A 19,592-nucleotide genomic window follows, 5' to 3' on the forward strand; every position below is an offset into this window, starting at 1 on the left:
AAAAAAGTTTTTTTGCTGATTTTTTAAACCACTGCTGTAGTATAAAAATTGTACTTCTAAGGTAAGGGCACTTGTGTTTCTGACTACATACAATGTCAGTGGAAACAAAATGAAAAAGTGAAAGTATGTATCTATAGATATATATTTGCCCGCGTAGGTAGATAAAAAGCCTCTCAAATTCAGTCTTATAGAAAACACTCAATTTTCTCCTTATGTGCATATAATTTCTAGACTATTCAAAGAGTAATTTTGAAAAAGTTGTAAACGAGGATATCTCAGGCCCCTTAAAAACTTCTTTACATTATTATTGTTACCCGAGAAAGGACACCATAATTTCAAAGTCTGACACATCAGAAAGATCATTTTATCTTTCACTAAGAAAATTACCTTTAGCGTTACAATGAACACTTTTTCTATCACTGAAATAGAGATTTAAGCAAGGGTACCCTTTTACAACTTTAGAACAGCGTTAGGCTGTAAACTTTACAGAAGCAGACTGTCACATCTTTTTCCTGAGAGCAGCTGGTGGCTTCAAATCGCCAAACTTTCAGCCACTTGCTTAACCACTGTGCAACCAGGCCTCCTCTAGGGTAAGCTAAGTAGTAATATTTAAGAAATTATAAAATCTTGTCAGCAGTCTGACTAGGGTAGCCTCTTTAGTCTATGAGTCCCATTAAAATATAATATTTATAATTAATTTTTAATAACAAATATTCTTTAAAAATGCTTACGAAATTGAATTAACTATAATTCCAAATGAAAAAAACCAAACCTGTTGCTGTCGAGTCTATTCTGACTCACAGCGACCCTACAGGACGGAGTAGAACTGCCCCATAGGGCTTCCAAGGAGCAGCTGTGAATTTGAACTGCTGACCTTCTTCTGGTCAGCAGCCAAGTTCTTAACCACCTCACCATTAAAAAAAAAAAAAAAAAAAACACCATTAGAGCTCCTTAACTACAACAGAATATGTAAATCATAAGTAAGGCAAAGATACAATATCAATGATAGAAAGCAGATTAGAAATTAAAAATCACAACACTCAGAAAACCAATAATGAAATATGCACCATACTTTGTTCTACGTGAGGAATTGTCAAATGACATGCATTTTGGAGATACCCTACCTGATATCCCTGAATTAAATTTGGCAATTTATAAAACACATACCTACTTTCAGGACAATTATCTAATATTAATGTATAAATAAAATGCTAATTGAACACACACACCACATATAGCATGCAACTAACAAAGCAGTCATGCTCAAATGAAGAAACATGATAGAAAAATAAAGGAGAGAGAAAATGTAGGAAGACATAATTCTAAGGATTTAAGTCTATTTAATTTGAAGTCCTGATTTCTATTTTGTTTTGTATTTAAGCCATTTAGCTACAGTATAAATGTTAACACAAAAAAGTCTTCATCTTAGATTGAAAAGCACCTCTAATAGGATCAGCAAAATAATTTGAGCATTTTAATAAATTACTTTGTGTTTTTGTGACCTAACCTTTTAAATTAGCAGCACTATTAAAAGATGTTAATTATAGTACTGATTTTGTTCCTAGAAAGATTTTATCTAAACTATTATCAAATTTTTTTTTATTATCAAATATTATCGTTTAACTTAGAAAAAACTTTTAAAAGCAGGTTGTGGTTTCCTACAATCGGTTCTATCCCTTTATGCTGAACACAACCTCAACATAGTGAATCACTATTCCAAGCTGCACGATGTTCAGTACAAAGCTTGAGAAAGATTTTCAACTGGGATGGAAACAGGATATTATAGCCTGAATTTAGCTATTTTAAAACTTACTTAACCAAGAAATCTGAACGCCTGAATGGTTTAATTAACTGAGAGTTTACTATACTTGACCAGACTCCTGAAGGTGCACTGCCTGGCTGCAGTCACGGTGCAAGGTTGCAAGCTCCTGTGGCTTTGTATACTTTCCTTGCACAATGAAAGTGACAATGGCAGTGCTGATGGTTAATGACTTCTAACAACATCCCACTGTTTACAGACACTCAAATACTTATATAAACATATGTAATGAAAGGGAAATCCCAATAAATTGATGTACTTCAAGTCAGTCAAATCCTCAAAAAAGGAAAAAAGAAGAAGGGAAGGAGAGAGGAGGAGAGAAAAGCCTGCTCCCCAGCGAGGCACCACACAGGAGCTCCGTCCAGGCGGCCAGCAGGCCCCAGGCAGGGAGATGGCACACGCAGCCCCCCGCTCTAGTGCTGTGCCCTTCCATGGGTCACAGACAGCAGCACCTGTGACCAAATGCCTTCCAGGCATCCGCGCTGGCATGCTGCTGCTTACTGTCCAATTTTAACTTGAACAGGAGCCTTGATAACTGTCAGAAATCACTGAGGTGGCTCAGAGCATCCCTAGCTCAGGTGCTGCTTATGCCACCTACTTAAAACAAATAGTGTTTTAACCTTTAATTACATCTTACAAAATATAAGATATACTGGTGAAGTCTTTAGAATATGATAATATTAGCTAGGTATGATAGGCCGCTTTCCATGTAAGCCTGAAACAAATTTAACATTTATATAAATTTTCATTATTACGATGAGTTGGCTTCTAAATTAATTTAATGTAGGTATAGCCTGCTTCAAAGAACTGACTCCAAAAATAATAATCACCACAAAACAATTTCTGTAGAGAAAATCTCACCATCCTCTAACTTTTCAAGTGACACTGGAACTTGGGGAAAATAATTCTGTAAGTTGAGTCAAAAATGTTTTTATTTAAAAATCAAATTAAGATGGCAGTTGGTACAAAGACATATCAGGCCTTTTAAAAATGACGCACCGGCCCACTTAGAACGGACATGTCTTCCGTAGCCAAGTACCAGGATCCTCTGCTACCAGCAGCCACATCACACACTAAGCCAGACTCTAAATATGTCACCCATGAGGTCTTGGAGCCAAAAAATGTCTCCCCTCTATCTTCTTAAATCTAAATGTATGCATACCTTATGATAGAGGTGCATTCGTATGACATTTTCCCATTAAATACCACAGCTTAATTACAGCATAATTATTTCACTTGAGATAAAATGTTCTATGAAATTAAAGTGCCCAAGTCATTTAAACATGGTTCTACTGTGGTATTTATAACAATACCTGTATTAGTATAGTTTCCTCTCTCCTTTATAGTAATAGCTGTAGTATAGTAATAGTAATCGTTATTACTATTAGAAAAAAAATTGCTGACGTAATTTCTAGCTACTGAGTAAATGGAAAAACAGGATTCAAATAACCAAATACACAAAAACACCAGGCTTCAAATGAACACATTATCCTACCTGAATATCCCCAGAGAAGTTGTTGTGCTAGAATATAATTAAATCCATTCTTAGAAAAGGCCAGCAATGTCAAAATTTTCACATGATGGCTGTAGAAACTATTCTGTATCTTAAAATAATGCTGTTTTTAAAATCTATACCATCTTTACGCACCATTATGTAAAAGAAAAGCCATAGACTTAACTCCAAATATAGCAGAATACACATTCAAGATTTAAAGATGTATTTCAATATGTATCTAAATCAAAACCAGATAAAGGTGGGTAATCTTAGCAAAGAAAAAAAAAAAGGAGTATATGCACAAATTACATTTCATCTACATAAATAAAGTCATTTGATAAAGTACCACTGGGCTTTTGTATAGACTATCATCAAATAATAGTCAAAGATAATATAAATACAAGTAAAGAAAGGAAGGAAATCTGATTTTTAAAATCAGTATAAAATCAATTCTGACTTCACAATAAAGAAAGAGAGATTTTATATTTCCACTGACCACTTTGGTAGCCACCAATATTTAAACATTCCTAAAACTGTTCCATTGAAATCTAAACCCTCCTCAGCTCAAAGGAAGTCATTTATTTGATCAAGTAGACCTCTGTAACTATAAAAAATGTTTTGTATTTTGGTACCTTAACACTAAACTTAGCAGCTAATACAGAGACCACTAACCTTACCAAAGGAATTTAAGTTCTTCCAAATCTTAACAACCTCCAAGTTACCTTACAGGCAGTCATTTTGTCAGTCAGTATTTACTGAGTGCTAAAAATACAGAAATGAACGAAACAGACATGGACCCAGATCTTCTGGATCTTATAGTTTAGTGGGAGGCAGATAATAAGTAAATTATCATAAGTAAAGAGTTACCCGTCTGTAAGTGCTATGAAGAAGCACTCATCGCTGTAGCTATAACAGCAACTACACTGCAACTGCAGCAGTGGAATGAGACCAAGGGTCAGACATAGAAAATGCCATCATTAGAAGCTGGAAACTGTGGGGAACAAAGAAGACAAGTTGCCCAACTAGGTGAAGAGTAGTATCATTCTCAACACAGTCACTCAAAAGGAGGAACAGATTTGGGGAAAGGAGGAAGACTAATATTTTGAAAATACTGATTTTCAGATGATTACAGACTCCAAGTGCAAAATGATAACAATAGCTACCATTTTATCAGCATTTATGATGTGCCATGTATTATGTCAAATTATATAAAAAAATAAATTATATACAAGTATGTATAATCATTTAATCTTCAGAATAATGCCTTGTATAAGTAAAATAGTACAAAAAGCTTTTCAATACTTGCCTTACTTCGATAACACAAATTTGGATGAAATTCAATTGGTAAGTTGTGACTGCCTGCCATCCTCCACTCAAACCCTAATCTCATTTCTTTAACACCCTGAAATAAAGCACTTCTGCATTTTATGTGATTAAATTTTGGGGCCCCACATATACCCTCATGGAGGAATCTTGCTGTATTACATATTAAAACAATGAGGAAGCAAAGGCTCAGAAAAGTTAAGTAACTTGTTCAAAGTCACAGAATAAATACAAGTTTGAGCCCAAACTGGTGTTACTACAAAGTACTGGCTTTTAACCACCCACTCCACTCCACTCTGGAGACTAGGGTACAATCAAAGATAAGGAGGTCATTAACATAGGGAAGGCAGTTAAGACACAGAAATGGATGAGTATACTCAAAGACACTAAAACCAAAACCCAAATCTGCTGCCATCGATTCTGGCTCATAGTGACCCTACTGGACACAGTAGAACTGCCCTACAGAGTTTCCAAGGAGCACCTGGTGGATTTGAACTGCCGACCTTTTGGTTAGCAGACATAGCTCTTACCCAGTACACCACCGAGGTTCCCCAAAGAAAGTAAGGAACAACACAAAAGAGCTGAGGAAGGAGCCATAAGCTAACCTATCCTTAAGGGGGTGAACTGAGAATAGGAATTCACAAAAAAAACCTGACAGGCAGCCCTTCAGGTAGGAGGATACAAGAGAAAATGGTACCACGAGTGTCAAAGATTTCAAGGAGTCCACTGGACTTACCATCATGACAAAAAATCATTAATTGGTGACCTTAGCCAGGCAATTTTAGTGAAGTGAAGGTGGTGGAGTAAGGGTTAGGAGTTCGGCTGCTAACCAAAAGGTCAGCTGTTCGAATCTACCAGGCACTCCTTGGGAAGCCTATGGGGCAGTTCTACTTTGTCCTATGACGCTATGAGTCGGAGTCGACTTGACAGCAATTGGTTTGGTTTGGTTTTGGGTTCAGCCAGACAATTTTAGTGAAATGAAGATGGAAGCAATAGTCTGTTTGTAGTTATAATGGACAACGAGGACTATAGGTAATTAGCATATACTACTCTTTCTGGAAGCCAGACTATGGTAAAACAAAAAAAACCAAACTCATTGCTGTTGAGTTAACTTTGACTCATAGTGACACTACGGGACAGAATAGAACTGCTCTCTGAGGTTTCCAAGGCTGCAATCTTTATGGAAGCAGACTGCCTTATCTTCCTCTCACAGAATGGCTGGTTTAAACCACTGATGTTTCTGTTAACAGCCAAGCACTTAACCTATGTGCCACCAAGGCTTCGAGACAATGATAAAGTGCAGAAAAAGAAATCAAAATCAAGTTAAAAATGAGTCTAACTTACAGCAGCCTATAAGACAGAGTACAACTACCACAGAGGGTTTCCAAGACTGTAGTCTTTATGGCCAGTATGAGTTGGAATCGACTCAAAGGCCAATGACATATATAAAGCCTTGAAGCAAAAACACTACCAGACAAGAATTATATATCCAGCAAAACTGTCTCTCAAATATGAAGGTGAAATTAGGGCATTTCCAGATAAACAGAAGTTAAGGGAATTTGTAAAAACCAAACCAAAATTACAAGAAATATTGATGGGAGTCCTTCAGCCAGAGAACCAACAATATCAGATAAAAACCCAAGACTAGAACACAGGACAGAGCAACCAGATATCAACCCAGATAGTGAAGTCATAAAAATAGGTCAAAGCTAAAACACTAAGAAAACAGATGTCAATATGTAAAAGATGACAACATTAAAACAAAATAGAGGGACTAAATAGTGTGTCACATAACTTTCATATGGAGAGGAAGCTAATGCTACACCAACAAATAAAAGATTGATTTAAACTTAGAAAAAGAGGTAAATTTTAAGGTAACCACAAAGGAAACTAACAAATCTACCCATCAAAATAAAAGGAAAGAAAAACATAAAGACTCAGTAAACACAAAGTTAACAATGATGAAAAGGAAATACATAAAGAAAAACAACTCAGCACGGAAAATTAAGTGGAACAAAGAAAATGTCAAAGCCACACACACACAAAAAAAAGACATCAAAATGACGGGACTAAACTCATAAAAAAAAAATACATACCAGTAATTTCAAAAAAAAAACCTGCTGTCGTCAAGTCAATTCCGACTCATAGCAACACTATAATAATGACACTGAACGTAAATGGACTAAATATACACCAATAAAGAGACAGAGAGTGGCAGAGTGAATAACAAAAACATAATTCATCAACATGCTGCCTGTAAGAGACACACCTTAGACTTAAAGACATAAACTAAAGCTCAAAGGATGGGAAAAGATATATCAGGCAAACAACAATTAAAAAGAAGGAGGACTGGCAATATTAATCTCTGACAAAATAGACTTTAAAGCAAAATCCACCACCAAAGATAAGGAAGGATACTATATAATGGTTAAAGGGTCAATACACCAGAGGGACATAACCATAATAAATATTTACGCACTCAACAACAGGGCTCCAAAATACAATAAAACAAACTCCAACATCACTGAAAAGAGAAATAGCTCCACAATAATAGCAGAAGTTTACAACACACCACTTGCGGTGAAGGACAGAACATCTAGAAATAAGCTCAATAAAGACATGGAAGATCCAAATGCCACAATCAACCAACTTGAACCCATAGACATAAACAGAACACTCCACTCAACAGCAGCCTAGTATACTTTGTTTTCCAGTGTACCTAGAACATTCTCCAGAAGAGACCACATATTAGACCACAAAGCAAGCCTTAATGGCATCCAAAACACTGAAATATTACAAAGCATCTTTTCTGACCATAAAGCCATAAAAGCAGAAATCAGTAACAGAAACAGCAAAGAAAAAAAAAAAAATCAAATACATGGAAACACCTTGCTGAAAAACTATGGCAACAGAAGAAATCAAGGATGGAATAAAGAAATTCATAGAATCAAATGAGAATGAAAACACATCTTACCAGAATCTTTGGGACACAGCAAAAGCAGTACTCAGAGGATAATTCAAATGAGAATGAAAACACATCTACTCAGGATAATTTATAGCAGTAACTATACAAATTCAAAAACAAGAAAGGACCAAAATAAAAACATTAACCTACAACTCGAACAAACAGAATAGTTGAAGAGGCCCTTAGGGACTAAAAAAAAAAGAAGAAAGGAAATAATAAAGATTATTAAATGAAACAGAGAATAGAAAAACAATTGAAAGTCTCAACAAGACAAATGCTGGCTCTTTGAAAAGACCAACAAAATCGATAAACCAATGGCCAAACTGACAAATTAGGAGAGGAAATAACCTGAATAAGAAACGAGATGGGCAATATCACAATACACCCAACTAAAATTAAAAGGATTGTAACAAAATATGAAAAACTGTACTCCAACAAATTTGAAAACCTAAAGGAAATGGACACATTTCTAGAAGCACACTACCTACCTAAATAATACAAACTGAGGTAAAAAACTAAATAAACCTAACACAAAAGAAGAGGCTGAAGAAGTTAAAAAAAAAATACCCAACAACAAAAAAGCCCTAACTCTGATGGCTTCATTGGAGATTCTACCAAACTTTCAGAGAAGACTTAACACCACTACTACTAAAGGTATCTCAGAGCATAGAAAAGGATGGAATACTCTCAAACTCATTCTATGAAGCCAGCACAACCTTGATACCAAAGACAAGTAAAGGCACCACAAAAAAAGAAAATTACAGACCAAGATCCCTCATGAACATAGACTTAAAAATCCTCAATAAAATTCTACCCAACAGAATTCAACAACAAAAAAAAATAATTTATAATGACCAAGTGGGATTCATACTAGGTATGCAGGGATGGTTCAACATTAGAAAAACAACCAATGTAATTCATCACATAAATAAAACAAAAGGTAAGAAACTTGATCTTATCAACCATGCAGAAAAGGCATCTGACAAAGTCCAACACCCATTCATGATAAAAAGTCTCAGCAAAATAGGAATAGAAGGGAAATTCCTCAACATAATAAAGGGCATTTATACAAACCCAACAGCCAACATCAACCTAAACGGAGAGAGTCTGAGAGCACTCCCCATGAGAATGGGAACCAGACAGGGATGCCCTTTATCAACACTCTTATTCAACGTTGTGCTGGAGGTCCTAGCCAGAGCAATAAGGCAAGAAAAAGAAAGAAAGGGCATCCAAATTGGTAAGGAAGGAGTAAAAGTATCCCTATTTTCAGATGATATGATCTTATACATACAAAGCCCCACAGAATCCACAAGAAAACTACTGGAACTAACAGAAGATTTCAGCAAATTATCAGTATACAAGATAAACATACAAAAACCAGTTGGATTCCTCCACAACAACAAAGAGAACTGCGAAGAGGAAATCACCAAATCAGTACCATTTACAATAGCTCCCAAGAAGATAAAATACTTAGGAATAAATCTAACAAGAGACATAAAACACCTATACAAAGAAAACTACAGGACACTACTGCAAGAAACCAAAAGAGATCTACATAAGTGGAAAAACATACCATGCTCATGGATAGGAGGACTCAACATTGTGAAAATATCTGTTCTACCCAAGCGATCTACAGATACAACGCAATCCTAATCCAAATTCCAATGACATTTTTTAATGTGATGGAGAAACAAATCACCAACTTCATACGGAAAAGGGAGAGGCCCCAGATAAGTAAACCACTACTGAAGAAGGACAAAGTGGGAGACTTGACACTACCTAATTTGAGAACCTATTATACCACCACGGTAGTCAAAATAGCCTGGTACTGGTACAACAACAAAGACCAATGGAACAGAATTGAGAATCTAGATGTAAATTCATCACCTACGAGCAGCTAATATTTGACAAAGACCCAAAGTCCATTACGAGGGGAAAAGACAGTCTCTTTAATAAATGGTGCTGGCATAACTGGATATCCATCTGCAAAAAAATTAAACAAGACCCATACCTCACATCATGCACAAAAACTAACTCAAAATTGGTCTTTATCTAAAATAATAAAGATCATGCAAGAAAAAGCAGTGACAGCGTTAGGAGCCGTCATACGTGGCATAAAAAGAAAACAAACCATAACTAACAACACACAAACACCAGAAGAGAAACTAGATAACTGGGAGCTCCTAAAAATCAAACACTTATACTCATTAAGAGACCACCAAAAGGGTAAAAAGACAACCTACACATTGGGAAAAAAATTTTGGCTACGACATATCCGATATGGGTCTAATCTCTAAAATCTACAAGATACTGCAACGACTCCACAGCAAAAAGACAAATAACCCAATTAAAAAATGGACAAAGGATATGAACGGACACTTCACCAAAGGGCACATTCAGACAGCTAACAGATATATGATGAAATGCTCACAATCATTAACCACTAGAGAAATGCAAATCAAAACTACAGTGAGGTGCCATCTCACCCCAACAAAAGGCTAGCACTAATTCAAAAAACACAAAATCAAAAATGTGGGAGAGGTTGTAGAGAGACTGGAACACTTATACACTGCTGGTGGGAATGTAAAATGGTACAACCACTTTGGAAATCGATTTGGTGCTTCCTTATGGCACTAGTTTTGTTTTTTTTTTTTTTTTATAGAAATGGAAGTTCCATACAATCCAGCAATCCCACTCCTTGGGATATATCATAGAGAAATAAGAGCCATCACACAAACATATATGCATACCCATGTTCACTGCAGCACTGTTTACAATAGCAAAAACATGGAAACAACCTAGGTGCTCATCAATAGAGAATGGATAAACAAATTAGGGTACATATACACAATGGAACACTACAAGATGATAAAGAACAGTGATACACTCGTGACACATCTCACAACATGGATGAATCTGGAGGGCATAATGCTGAATGAAATTAGTATCAAAAGGATAAATATTGTATAAGACAACTTCAAGAACTCAAGAAAAGGTTTAAACACAGAAAAAACATTCTCTGATGGTTACAAGGATGGGCAGGGAGGAAGAGGGGAATTCACTAACTAGACAGTAGTCAAGAATCACCTTAGGTGAAGGGAAGGACAACACGCCATACAGGGAAAGTCAGCATAACTGGACTAAACCGAAAGCTAAGAAGCTTTCTGAATACAACCAAACACTTTGGGGACAGGGTAGCTGGGGCTGGGGTCTGGGGACCATGGTTTCAGCAAACATCTAGATAAATTGGCATAACAAAGTTTATTAAGAAAATGTTCTGCATTCCACTTTGGTGACTGGCATCTGGGGTCTTAAAGTTCGTGAGCGGCCATCTAAGATGATTGGTCCCAACCCACTTGGAGCCAAGAAGAATGAAGAACACCAAAGACAAAAGGAAAATATTAGCACAAGAGACAAAAGGGCCATACAAACCAGAGACTTTATTGGCCTGAGACCGGAAGAACTAGATGGTGCCCAGCTACCACCAGTGACTGCCCTGACAGAGAACACAACAGAGTCCCTGACAGAGCAGGAGAAAAACTGGAGCAGAACTCAAATTCACATAGAAAGACCAGACTTAATGGTCAGACTGAGACTGGAGGAAGACCCGAAGCCATGGCCCCCAGACGCTCTGTTAACCCAGAACTAAAACCATTCCCAAAGCCCACTTTTAAAAAAACAAACATTACCCTGGACTATAAAAAAATAATACTCGTGAAGAGTGTGTGTCCTAGTTCAAGCAGAAATATGAGCCCAAAGAGGCGGCTCCTGTCCGGAGGCAGGATGAGAAGGCAGGAATGCGCAAGATCTAGTTGAATGGACACAAGAAACCTGGGATGGAAAGGGGGAGTGTGCTGTCACATTATAGGGAGAGCAAGTACAGTCACATAGCAATGTGTATAAATTTTTGTATGAGAAATTGAGCTATAAACTTTCTCTAAAGCACAATTAAAAAAAATAAAAGTTGTTTAAATGGTGGAACAAATCAATTAAATACAGAATGAAAAATATATTTGAAAAAAATAACTTCTAAACAAAAGTCCATAGTACTTTGTGTCACAGAACAATTAACCATTATTCAGATCAAAAAATACCAAATAAAAGCATTAACCAAACAAAAGAACTATGTATATTATATATTTGGGATGTTTCCTGCCACACAAAAGGAGCCCCAAAACATAATACCCTTGGCCCACACTCACTAATCTCCCCCCCACCAGATGCCCTGTATCTGTGGAAAGTAGAATGGTTTATCTGATGGTAAGTTTAGAAAGAGAGCTTGCATGTCCTGAGGAAGTCTCAAAGGGGCTGCTCCTCTGTGCAGGCTCTATAGTTAATTGGGGCAGACCTCATGGGAGGGAGCCTATGGGCTTTCAGCACTGCCTCTGAGGGGACCAGGCATTAATCCATTTAATTCTGGGGTTTAATCTTAGAAGTCCACTTGTCTTCCACAGACCATTTTCTCAAACAACATAATTATTTGTAACAGGGAAGATTTTCTGACATTTATCTGCTTGACCTTGCTCTGCTTATCTCTTCACTACTTCAGATCTTAGGAAAGGAAAACAAAGGCACCATTTACTGGGTCCCCATAAGTCCCTACATTACAATGCTTCTAAAACATTACAAATGTTAATGGCAATAAAGTAGTATCAGAAACTAATTTTGCTGGAACAACAGTACAAAAATAACAGGGAAGACACATGGGAGGAGTTATCCATCACCCATAAGGCCAGCTAAAAATATCCAAATGGTTAGAGATCAGGGTTATCAAGTCATTATAACAATGGTAACCTTAAACTTAAATCTAGATAAAGAAAATGTGACCATGAAAACATTCCTGGGAGGACTGAGCCACACATTATGGTGACAAAACAAAGAGAAGACTCCCATCTAGTGTTAATAGCAAACTCGGAATCAGCAATAATTACTAAGAATCAGTGACAAAAACAATGCTAACCGTGTGAACATAAAATAAAGAATCAGAATCTACAGTAGATGAAAAATGAAAACACATACAAAGTAGAAGACTGAACTTTGTAAATAAGCTAATTTTATTTAAGTTAATTTATAAATTTAACCAATCCCTAAAAACAGAACAAGATCCCTCATTCACCTAGAGCTACAGAAGAAAGCTGATTATTAAGTTCATATGAAAAAAAAAAAAAAGAACAGCTAGAGAAAACAAACAAACAAAAAGGCGACAGGGAAGGAGGAGCTAGGCCTAAAAAAAAAAAAAAAAAAAGCCTACCAGGTATTAAATACTACAAAAAGTCTCAGTAATAATGACAGCATGTTACTGGTACATAAAGAGTGAGGCTGATGATGGAAAATGGAATAGGCTGTAAGTGCAAAAACAGACCAATATACAAATGGGCATTTAACACATGATAAAAACAGCATTTAAAACAAGTGAAAAAAAGAAGCGTTTTTAAATTAAGTGGTGTTGAGACAAACAGTAAAAGCCATATAGAGTCATATATCAGTACAGCTCCCAAATGGATTAGAAACAAACACCTTAATAGAAAAGTGAAACTATGCAGATAGCAGCAGAAAACAAAGAGTAAAATTCTGGGTGTGGAGAAAACGTCCTCAACTATGTCTCAAAATCTGGAAGTAATAAGGAAAAAGTTTCATGTTTGATTATATAAAAATCAAAAAACATTACACAAAATAAAAAGACAAATGAAAAACTGGAAGAAATTATTTGTAACTTATACCACAAAAAGTAAATGCTGAGACAGAGGCAAGATAGTGGCATGAACAGTCATATCCTCATGTCCCCCCACCAACAACAATGCTAGAAGAAAACAAGTAAAACATTGATGCAATCAATGATATTGGAATTATGGATAGCAACTGAAGGGCTGGAGAACCAAAGCAAACACTGAATCTAGAAAAAGATACAACCAGGTCAGTGGGAAAGCAGAGGTTCACAGACCATCCACATCCTACACCCACTGCCTGGCTCAGCATGGTCATTTTGGGAAGGCTGCAGACAGCACCTACAAACAAGGCGCTAAGGGCAGAAACAACACGGAGGACACAGACCAGGACAGAGATACTGAGTAAACAGCCCTGGAAAGGAGTGGCAAGTTGGGCACGGCATGCACCGAGACTAGGCAGGCTTCAGAGAGAACTGTGTGCAGACACAACACAAGTTTGAGTCCAGGGACCCCCAGCAAAGTGCAACCTGGGAAGAACGGTGTGAACTGGGGTGTAGGAATTCCGAGGCAAGGAACAGGAAATCCAGAGCAAACACTTCTGGGAAGTGGCACAAGGCAAGTGCAACAGTGTTGGCTTGTGCTCCTGTGTCTTGGGGAAGTGCAGCAACAGGAAAACACCAGGAATTGGACCCTGAGCCACACATCAGCCACAGATCCTGGACAACACTCAAGGTGGGAAATGTCCATCAGCCAAACAGCCCACCAGGAGTTATCTGGCTCCCCACAACCACCTGCCACCCTGGAAGAACTGGCTCAGTGCTGCTGGCCCACTGCAGGAAGGCCTTGCCCAGCACTGCCAGCCCACAGCAAAAAGGCCCCGCCCAGCCAACTGGTGGCCCTGAAGCCAAAAGCAGATCTCCTAGGCATAACGCCAGGATAACCTCCACCACTACTCTTTCCAGCGCAGCACAGAAAGGCCTGCAAAACTCCGGCAGTCACCTGACAGCTCACCCAGGACACAATGTAGAGCAAAGTACATGAACAGTGGGCCTGGACACAAAGAGGTGAGGCTGACACAGTTTGGGCCAAGCCACCTGAGCAAAGAGAGGTGGGACAGCACAACTAGGTGAGTAATGCTTGGATGGGAGTTCCTGGAAAGAAGCAACAAGGTGAGCATAGCGCAGAATGGTGAGCACAAACTGTGAAGACGTGGGGTGAATCAGCAACAGTTGCTGTTTTCAAGGGAGACCCTTAAGGCTGGTGTAATACAGCCAGCGCTCTTGGGGAGGAGTCATGTTGTGTATCTGTGTCAGCTGCAGCTCCTGGGTGGGGAACTAGTATCAGAGTTGTGTGGCTGAGGGAGCTCTGCGGTGAGCAACCAGGGGCTGCTAGCAACCTCAACGGGGGAACAGGTAGTAGAGAGGCACAGTGGCATCTGATACAGAGTAATACAGTCAACACCTCTAACACTGGCACAGAAGGTGACCACGACCACAGAGTTCTGTGCTGTAGTGGCTGAGCCAGTTAGGGAAACTAGAGGTGTAACAGTGACGGCTGGCACCCCTACGCAGGGAGACCAATAGTGAAGCAACAACAAATGTACCTGCATGAGGAGGCTGGAACAGAAATACAGAACTACATCTTTCAATAACATAAAATGATAATAATTACATTAATGCAGAGGAAGAACAATCTCTAGTGAAGGGGAAGAATTTATCTCCTACTTTATCAGAGCAAAAAAAAAAAAAAAAAAAAGGAATGTCCCAAAAACAACAGACAATAATAAAACATATGAAGAAACAGGAAAAGATGGCTTATGTAAATGATCAAAACAAGGGGGAAGAAACTGTGCGGAAAGTCAGATAATAGAATTTCACGACAAATACTTCAAAGCATTAATATTAAGTATGCTCAAAGAGATAAAAGGAAATTAGGAAAACAGTACAAGGATAAAACAAGAATTTCAATAAGGAGATATAAATTAAAAAAACAAAACAATTGGAAATACTGCAGACTAACAGTAAAATAATAAGAATGAACAACAAATACCATGGAAAGGAAACTGGAAAAAATACAAATATGTGGGAACTAAAACCCCCACTGCTGTTGAGTCGATTCTGACTGATAGCGACCCTATAGGACAGAGTAGAACTGTCACATGGGGTTTCCAGGGAGCACCTGGTGGATTCAAACTGCTGACCTTTTGGTTAGCAGCTGTAGCTCTTAACCATTATACCACCAGGGTTTCCAGGAACTACATAACACATTACAAAAGAGCCAGTGGGTTAGAGAAAAAAATAAGTGTCAAACAGGAAAGAAAACACAACATACCAAAAACTATGGGACTCAGAGAAGGCAGTGCTCGGAGGGAAATTCACAGCAATGAATGCCCACATTTAAAAAGAACGATCCCAAATCAATAGCTTAACTCAACAACTTGAAGAATTAGAAAAGGAAGATCAAGCCCAAAGCAACCAGAAGAAATGAAATAATAAAGATCAGAGCAGGAACAAATGAAACAGAAAAACAATAGTGAGAATCAAAGAAATCAAAAGTTAGTTCTTTGAAAAGGTCGATAAAATAAGACAAAACTACCGGCAAGGCTGACAAAGAGAAAATGCAAATATCTAAAACGAGAGATGAAAATGAGGATGTTACAACTGATCTCACAGAAATAAAAATATTCTAAGAGAATACCGTGAATAGTTGTATGTCAACAAATTAGATAACTCAGAGAAACGGACAAACTCCTTGAAACACATAAACTCCTGAAATTAATTCAAGAAGAAATTGTTGTTAGGTACCGTCAAGTCAATTTCAATTCATAGTGACCCCATGTGACAGAGGAGAACCATCCCATAGGGTTTTCTAGGCTTTAATCTTTATGGCAGCAGATTGCCAGGTCTTTCTCCTGCAGAGCTACTGGGCAGGTTTGAACCATCAATCTTTCGGTTAGCAGCCAAGTACTTGACTTTTACACCATGTGGATCTTAAATGCCCCATAATAAGCAAAGATTGTATCAGTAATCAAAAACCTCCCAAAAAAGGAGAAGTCCTAGACCAGATGGCTTCACAGCGGAATTCTATCAAACATTTATAGAAGTGACTCCAATTAGAGTTACACTTTTCAAAAAAATAGGAGAGAACAGTACCTAATTCATTTTCTGAAGCAAGCATTGCACTGTACCGAAGCCAGACAAAGACGCCACAAGAACATAAAACTACAAACCAAAATCCCTAATAAACAGACACAAAAATACTCAACAAAATTCTAGCAAACTGAATACAAAAATGAATTAAAGGAATTATACACCATAATCAGGTGGGATTTGTCCTAGGAGTGCAAGGGTGGTTAAACATGAGAAAATCAATCAATGTAAGAAACCACAATGTCTCTCTCAGTTACCTAGTGCTGCTATAACAGAAATACCACAAGCGGATGGCTTTAACAAACAGAAGTTTATTCTCTCACAGTTTAGGAGGCTAGAAGTCCAAATACAGGGTGCTAGCTCTAGGGAAAGGTTTTCTGTCTCTGTCAGTTCTAAGGGAAGTTCCTTGTCATCCATCATTCCTGGTCAAGGAACTACTCAGCACAGGGACCCTGGGTCCAAAGGATGTGCTATTCTCCTGGCTCTTGTTTCTTGGTGGCATGAGGTCCCCCTCCCCACCTCTCCGCTTCTTCTCTCTTTTTTATCTCAAAAGAGACTGACTTAAGACACAACCTAATCTTGTAGATTGAATCTTGCCTCTTTAACATAACTGCCTGTAACTCTGCCTCATTAACATCATAGAGGTAAGGTTTACAACATATAGTAAAATCACATCACATGACAAAATGGTGCACAATCACACAATACTGGGAATCATGGCCCAGCCAAGTTGACAGATATTTTTGGGGGACACAATTCAATCCATGACACACATTAGTAGAAGAAAGGGGGGTAAAAAAAACCAGATCATCTCAGTCGACACAAAAATGGCATTTGACAAAATTCAACACCCTTTCATGATAAAAACATTCAACAAGACAGGAGTAGAAGAGAAATTCCTGAATATAATAAAGGACACCTATGAAAAAACCCAGCTAACATTACATTCGATGGAAAAAGACTGACAGCATTCCCATTAAGATCAGAAACAACACAGGGATGCCCACACAAATCACTACTACTATTCAACATCCTTGAATAAGGTATCTGAATTAGGAAGAAGGAAGTAAAACGATCTCTTTTCCCAGATGACATGATTCTATACATAGAAAATCCCAAAAAATCCACAGGGAAACTATTCAAACTAATAAACGAATTCAGCAAAGTGGCAGGTACCAGGTCAACACACAAAAATCAGTTGGGTTTATATACATTAGCAATGAGCAAATAGAAAAGGAAATTAAGGAAACATTACTGTTTATAATATCATCTAAAAGAATAAAATACATAAGAATAAATTTAACCGGGAAGGGAAAAGACTTGCATGTAGAAAACTCTAAAACATTGCCAAAAGAAATCAAAGAGGACATAAACAAGTGGAAGGACACTCTGTGTTCATGGATTAGAAGGCTTAATATAGTTAAGAAGTCAGCACTACTCAAAGCAATTTATAAATTCAATAAAATTTTCATGAACATTCCAACAGTCTTCTTGACAGAAATGAAAAAAAATCCTCAAATTTATGTGGGAGGACAAGGGATCCCGAGTAGCTAAAGCAATCCTAAAGAAGAATAAGGTAGAAGCACTCACACTTCCTTACTTTAAAACATACTACAAAGCTACAGTAGTTAAAACAGCCTGGGACTAGTGTGAAAATAGACACATAAACCAGTGGAATACAAATGAGAGCCCGAAAATAAGGCTATACATCTATGGTTATCGACAAGAATGCTAAATCCAACCAATGGGGAAGAAAGAGTCTCTTCAATAAACAGTGGTGGGAAAACTAGACTTCTACATACAGTGCCACCACTGTGCCACCAGAGCTCCTCAAACAGCCCTTAAACGTATAAAAACGATACAGTTTCCTCCATAGTAAGACAAATGCAAATTAAAGTCACAGTGAGGTATTATTTCTCACTTATCAGTTGGCAAAAATCTAAAAGCTGAAGCACAGTGTGTGGACCCAACCATATGGAAACCCTCACATGGCTGACGGGAATGCCAAATGGCAGAGTGCCCATGGAAGGAGTGTGGAAACATCTAGTGACACTGCACATGCATCTACTCTGTAATCCTGCAGTACACTTCTAACCTAGTCCAAAGACACAATGACAAAAATTTGAAATAGCATTTGTAAAACAATGTCATTACAGCATCATGGTACAGTGAGAGAAGCTTTATACACTGCTTTAGAAGGAGCAATCTCCAGAATATATATTCAGTGAAAACAAGCACAGTGCAAAACACTGCTTACAGTAGGCTATCTTTTGTGAAAGAACAAGAAGAAAATAAGAGTATATGTAAATATTTTTGCTCATATTTTCAAAAATAAACAACAGAAAGATAAACCAAAGCCTAATAAAAATAGTTACCAACAGGTGGAGGAAGGGAACAGTGGGGTGACAGGGATGGAACCCAGACTCTGTGAATTTACTGTTTTATCAATTTGACATTGGAACTACCGATATATGAATATTCTACACAATTTTTAAAAATATGAAAAACTTAAAAACTAACTAGAAAACACCTTTGGTAAGTAAACCTAGACGTCAAAACATAAATAAATCATTCTTAATCTATTTTGGTACTCCATAAAAGTGGACTTTGCAAAGGAGAACATATGGAGGCCAGTGATCAGCTTATTCACTGCGATGCTGTTCTATGCCACAGGGAATTTGAAAATTTCTGAACAAAAACAGTATTACTGTATGGCCTTCTTCCTCTTTTACCTGACTTGGCTCTGAGTAACTTCTGACCGATTTCCAAATTCATATCCACATTCAGAAACTAGCTGCCACCAACAAAAATATTCTCTTCCAAACAAAGAAATATAAGAGGTGGGGCCAAGACAGCGGAGTAGTCAAGATGCTTCCAGTGATTCCTCTTATAACAAAGACCCGAAAAAACAAGTGAAACGATTACATATATGGCAAACTAAGAAGCCCTCCACAACAAAGGCAAAGTTAGAAAATGGACTGAGCAGCAGGGGAAGGGTGAGTAGGCTCAGCAGCAGCATGGAGCTGACGGACCTGATTCAGCAGGAACCCTCAGGTACAAATGCCTGGAGCAACTGCGGAGGGAGGGGGTGGTGGTAACATTCCGGACACAGTGTTCTCAGGGAGAGACAGCGAGCCACACAGCCTATTCATACCTCTAGAACTAGAGAAGAACG

The 19,592-nt window shown here is 37.8% G+C and overlaps 1 protein-coding gene across 2 annotated transcripts in view; it reads right to left on the reverse strand.

Moving 5' to 3' along the window:
* SACS (sacsin molecular chaperone) overlaps positions 1 to 19,592 on the reverse strand; it is a 147,083-nt gene that overhangs the window by 13,794 nt on the left and 113,697 nt on the right. The window lies entirely within an intron of this gene.

This window comes from Elephas maximus, chromosome 23 (genome assembly GCF_024166365.1).
Source record: "Elephas maximus indicus isolate mEleMax1 chromosome 23, mEleMax1 primary haplotype, whole genome shotgun sequence".
Lineage (NCBI taxonomy): Eukaryota > Metazoa > Chordata > Mammalia > Proboscidea > Elephantidae > Elephas > Elephas maximus.